Source organism: Elephantulus edwardii, unplaced genomic scaffold (genome assembly GCF_000299155.1).
Source record: "Elephantulus edwardii isolate Elephantulus edwardi_28Jun2011 unplaced genomic scaffold, EleEdw1.0 scaffold00033, whole genome shotgun sequence".
Classification (NCBI taxonomy): Eukaryota; Metazoa; Chordata; class Mammalia; order Macroscelidea; family Macroscelididae; genus Elephantulus; species Elephantulus edwardii.
In genome coordinates this window covers 67,386-73,385 of record NW_006399783.1, presented here as the reverse complement: position 1 = coordinate 73,385, position 6,000 = coordinate 67,386, and positions in this window count along the sequence as shown.

The window sequence follows — 6,000 nt, the reverse complement described above, 5'->3', positions numbered from 1 at the left end:
TAGCACAATTAAATATTCTGGGATTCCCATTCTTCTCAGAGTCAGCCACAGTTTGTTATGATCCACACAGTCAAATGCCTTTGCATAATCAATGAAACAGAGGTAGACATTCTTCTGGTATTCCTTGCTTTCAGCCAAGACCCATCTAACATCAGCAACAATATCCCTAGTACCATGACCCCTTTTAAACAAGATTCTGCTGAAAATTATCCAAACACCTTTGGAAAAATATGTCAACAGAGAACAGCCAGTTGTGCAGGCTGGATTTAGAAGATGTCGTGGTACAAGAGATATTATAGCTAATGTTGGATGAATCTTGGCAGAATGCAAAAAAATACCAGAATAAAATCTATCTGTGCTTCATTGATTATGCGAAGGCTTTTGACTGTGTGTATCACAACAAGCTATGGCTGACTCTGAGAAGAATGGGAATCCCAGAACATTTGATTGTGCTTATGCAAAACCTATACTTGGACCAAGAGGCAGTCCATCAGAACAGAGCAAGGAGACACTACATGGTTCCAAATCAAGAAAGGGTTCCATCAGGGATGCATTGTATCTCCACACCTTTTCAATCTATATGCAGAACACATCATCTGAGACGCTGTGCTGTATGAGGAGGAATGTGGCATCAGGATTGGTGGAAGAGTCATGAACAATCTGTGTTATGTAGACGACACAACCCTGCTTGCAGAAACTGAGGAGGACGTGAATCGCTTGCTGCAGAAGGTCAAGGACTGTAGCCTTCAATATGGATTGACGCTCAACATCAAGGATACAAAAATTCTCACCACGGAGCCATTTGGCAGCATCAGTATGGATGGTGAGGAGATTGAGATAGTTAACAGTTTTAGGTTGCTTGGCTCCATAGTCAACATTCTTGGTACTAGCAGACAGGAAATCAAGAGACAAATTGAATTGGGAAATTTGGCTGTGAGGGATCTCTCAAGAGTACTGAAGAGCAACAACATCAGGCTGGAGTCAAAGGTGCACCTGATCCGGCTATAGTCTTTATAATTACGTGCTATGCATCAGAAAGTTGGAAAGTGAATAGGGATGATAGAAAGAGAATTGTTTCCTTTGAGCTATGGTGCTGGAGAAGAGTGTTGACTATAATATGGGCTGCTAGGAGAACAAACAGGTTTGTCCTAGAGAAGGTGAAGCCAGGATGCTCCTTGGAGTCAAGGATTCTGAAGCTCTGTCTGACATACTTTGGCCATGTTGCAAGGAGGGACTGGTTCTTGGAGAGGGACATCATGTTTGGCAGAGTGAAGGAGCAGTAAAGGACAGAAAGACCTTCGATGAGATGGATCGATTCTATGACTGGAGTGGTGGGAATGAGTGTGTTTGAGATGGCTAGGTTGGCATAGGATAGAATGGCATTTAGAGCTCTTGTACATAGGGTCCCTATGAGTCACAAACGAATCGATGGCACATAACAACAACAACAACAGATACTACTAAAGAAATTTCATTTCATTTTATCATTTTCATATAAACATTACCTTGACAGATAAATATAATATATATTTGTTGGTTACTGATATTTAAGCAAGAAAAACTACATTAGTATTTTCTGTTTAGAGCGAGAAGTTTTTATCACAAAGTATTTAGTTTACTAACTGGGCAAAGTTACGTTCAATTTAGAGATCTTCTCTACTTCATTCTCTAAGTTCTCTTAACCTTACTTTTGTAAGTACACATGTCTGGATAGACCAAGTTTCTTACAATATTTGAATACTCTCTTTCACTTATTAATTGCATATTCAATGAGAATATACCTTCATATATATATTTTTTTTCACAAAAATACAACAGAGATGTGTTTTTAAATTCTTTTCCTTTTTATAAAGCAGTCTAAAGTAATATAAATCTCTTTTCTCAGAATCTCATTTTTTTTGTTAAAGTCCATATGTATTTATGTATGCAGGTATTAGTCAGTCTGCTCCTTAGAGGAAGGATGTCCTAGCTTCATCTCCCATACTTTGTATAGGTTGCTTGTAGACTGCTACTTGAAGGGCACATCATGTTTGGAAAGGTGGAGGGTCAGCAAGGGAAGAAGACCTTTAAGGAAACAGATTGACATGGTAACTACAGCAGTGGGCTCAATTATGTCAGAGATTATGTGAATGCCTTAGGACATCTTAATTTTAACAAAAACTTAGGATAGTATGGTTAAAGCACTCTTACTTCAGCACTGGACAGATCTACATTTAACCACAAGTTTTACTGCTTTTGAACTATCTCACCAGTGACACTTAATTGAATGTCTCTAAATATGGTTTCATGTTAATTTTTTTGTTATTACCCGAGTCCCTTTCCATAGCAGACTCAATAACTGGTAACCCCATAAAGAGCTGTATTAAATGATGCCCAAAATAAGCCAAATCCCATAATCAGTTGTGTGCGGAACTGTTCTGAACGACAGGGTTTTCACTGGTGATTTTAAAAGTTAGGTCACTAGGCATTTTTGCCTGGTCTATCTTGTTTTGAGAACTGTATCTAAACCTGTTTCACATTATAGTAGCACACAAATCTCTACCAGCAGCAGGGTGGTGGCTGTGGAAGAGATATATTGCTTGTAATCAAACCTAGTCTCTTACACAGATGAGAATTACACTACTGAACCACCAGCACCTCCTTCATTATTTTAAATGAAGATAGATTAAAGGTAATTCTTACCATTATTACAAATACAAGGGAACTCTAATTGCATATATATGTGTATAGTATTGAACTTTCAAATGGTCATTAAGACAAGTAAATGAGATAATGGTTATAAAGTGTTTAGAAAGTGCCTAGCAGAGTATGAGTTCTTAATCAATGTTATTGCTATCACTACAGATAAAACTACATCTACTGTTACTATTTCTTTTTTTTTCTCTGCAATTCAAATGGCTAATTTTTACACATGTGAGACTACCATCTAATGCAAGAGGACATGTTATCCACATTCTAATCAAGTAATTCTCCTTCTGTGATATTGTCATTGGTGTATTTTGGGGTTTGTTTTTGTTTTTGTTTTTTTACTTGTGCTATTTCTCAAGTTGTATGGTTTCCTTATCACTTTTTAAATAATTTATTTTGTCATGTACCAAAGTGTTGGTACCAACCCACAGCTGTCCTTCCAGTGAATTACCAGAAGTTTTAATTACTCTGAAAGAGATTGCCTATCTTTTTCTCATAGTGTGGCTAGCAGATTACAACCATATACCTTTGTGTTATTAGCTTAATTTCTAACCAGTAAGTCATTAGTTGTTGTTGTTGTTATTGCCTTTGAGCCGAGTATGACTCATAGTGATCCAATGAGCAAAAAGCCTGAAGCCTTTCTATAACTATCAACATTTATCAATTTTCATAGAGTTTCTGGAGGCATGTTGTTTTTAGGAAGTGGATAATTTCCCTAAATAATTCATTAGAAGAGAAGAAGAAGAGAGTGAAAATACAACTCCACAGAGAAATCATTCCTTAAAAAGTCATTATGGATATGCATTTAAGATAAATATTTATACTACTTAGCTAAAAATGTAGTTTAGTGAGGGTAATGAAGATTTGGTTTAAAAGACCAACACAGTAACATATGTGTCCCTGATTTAAGCTATGGTATTCTAAATTGCCTTATATGTGTATAAAAGTTGGGTACTTTGAAGTGTCCAGTAAGAAAAACAGAATAACTGATGCATTTGAATTAAGTATTGGCATTAGGTGTTGTTAAGTGCTATCAAGTTGTAGATGACTCATAGCGACCCTATGAATGAAAGACCTGGACACTTATTTAACTTTCATCCTTTCTCCAGGTTTATAGGGTTTCCAAAGGCAAGCTATTTTGGAAGTAGATACCACTTCTGCTTCCAAGCTTGTTTGAATCGGGAAGCTCCACCAAACACTGTCCACCATGGGTAACCATTAGGGCATTTGACACACCAGCTCAGAGCAACCACGAATTAACCTCTGTACAGCAAGTACAGAATTAAGTGTTAGAAAAGAATAACGAATATGCCATGAACTGCCAAAAGAATGAAGAAATCTGTCTTTGAAGAAACATGGTCTGAGTACTCCTAAGAACAGAGTATGGCGAGGCTTACATTTTCCCTATCTTTCTCTAATCACAAACCTCTTTAAGAGAGATCCAATCAGGGATATCTGGTAGCCTAGCAACAAGAAGCTGTGCTGCAATTCCAAAAGGATGCACTCAAATCTACTATTGCTCTGTTGGAGAAGGTGGGACAATTTCCTGTGCCAGTCTGATCCATTTCAACAGTACACAACAAGGGATAGGGGGCGGAAGATATTTCCAATCATGTATAACCTTAAGGTACTTAATTTATCTTAGTAAGGAGTCTAACTAAATAAAATTCTTCTTTTCTTCAGTTCATTCAGATAGTAGGCATAGAATTCAAACTTGGAAAGGTACACTACCTTAAGAGATCTTGAAAGAGCAACAGAATCTGGAGAGGTAAATCTTGAGAAGGTGACCCAGGACTTGAGTATATGAGGACATGTTTATTCATTGCAACAATCATAGTCTCATCTGACGTTCTAGGCTATCTGGGATTTGAATTCAACTGTTCCTCTTGGATACACACTTTAAAACATCGTTTAGGATTGAAGGTGATTATATTGCATTAATTATGTTGGAACAAGTATAAATTATAATTTTACCCCATAAGAAAGGAGACACATTATTACATATTAACTGGTAAAATACTGAAAAATAAATACTTCAAATGTATACTGTACCAACCTTTCATCTGTATTCAAAGTAAAGTATGTTGTTATAAAATAAGACTGACATGAGACCTGAGAGGAGAACAGGAAAAGAATGGATAGATAATGAACACTGCATTAGAATAGACGAAGAGAAGAACAGTCTGAAAGGAGTATATAATTAAGTAGTATATGCCTGACAGAAATCTGGAACAAGAGGTACGTTGCAAAGTGGACTGGGGGGGTAGGGGAGGGAAGAGGGAATTAAACATGCAATAATGAATGAATAAAAATAAGAAATAAAATTTTAAAATTGCATTAGGAAAATATCATATTAATTTAAGATATAATTTTCATTTTATTCCCAAGTATTGTAGAAATTGGTGATGGTTTGTTGCTATGATTTATCTTTGAGTTATGAAAACATATTCAAACCAGAAGGTAAGATTTAAAAATGTAATTCTATGAACATCTGATATTTCATTTACACTAGTATTCCTAGGGTCGTTATCCATTTTTTTTTCTACAGAGCGATGTAGAAAATGTACAAGGAACTGTATTCATCATTAATAGTCTCAAATTTGGTTTTAAAAGACATTTTATACCAATATATTATGTCACCTTTTAATACTTCCAAGCTAAAGTTCTAATGCTCTTCTTTAAATTAAAACTTAGTACAACATTCATTTTACCAACTGTGATTACTACTTGGTTATACTTTAATCCATTACTGTTTCAAAAGCTTTGCATTTAAATTCATATTAGACAAGTGCTAAGGCCACGTGAGAATCAATATCTAATATATTTCTGAATTTAGTCCTCAGCATTTTTATCTAGAATTAGAACAACTTGAAGTGTTCACAGTACCACCTTTAATCAAGTGTAACCATAAACTACAAAGAATTGAAAATGAAATGAGTATAAGACATTTCACACTTCAAGCAGTCAGATGATAATAAGTTCCCACCTGTTAACATATTAACAACAATGTTAAAGAGCACAATGTGCCTGAGGTATTACAAGACTGCAATTTTACATCTGTCAAGAAATAGCTTGCTTGTTAGCAACCGGTTAGAGTATCAAAGCAGAGTGAATTCCATGGGGAAACTTGTTGCGTAGTAAGGAAAATGGCAAATTTTCATTTCTAAAGTCATTTAAAATAACCCATGAAAAGAACTATATAATATAACAAGGAGGATTGGCCTCTGGAGGGTATTGGATGACCTCTAGTAATAGATAATTTCCATCCCTAATGTCTGTGATTAATATGTCATAATTTGGAATGGTGAACTC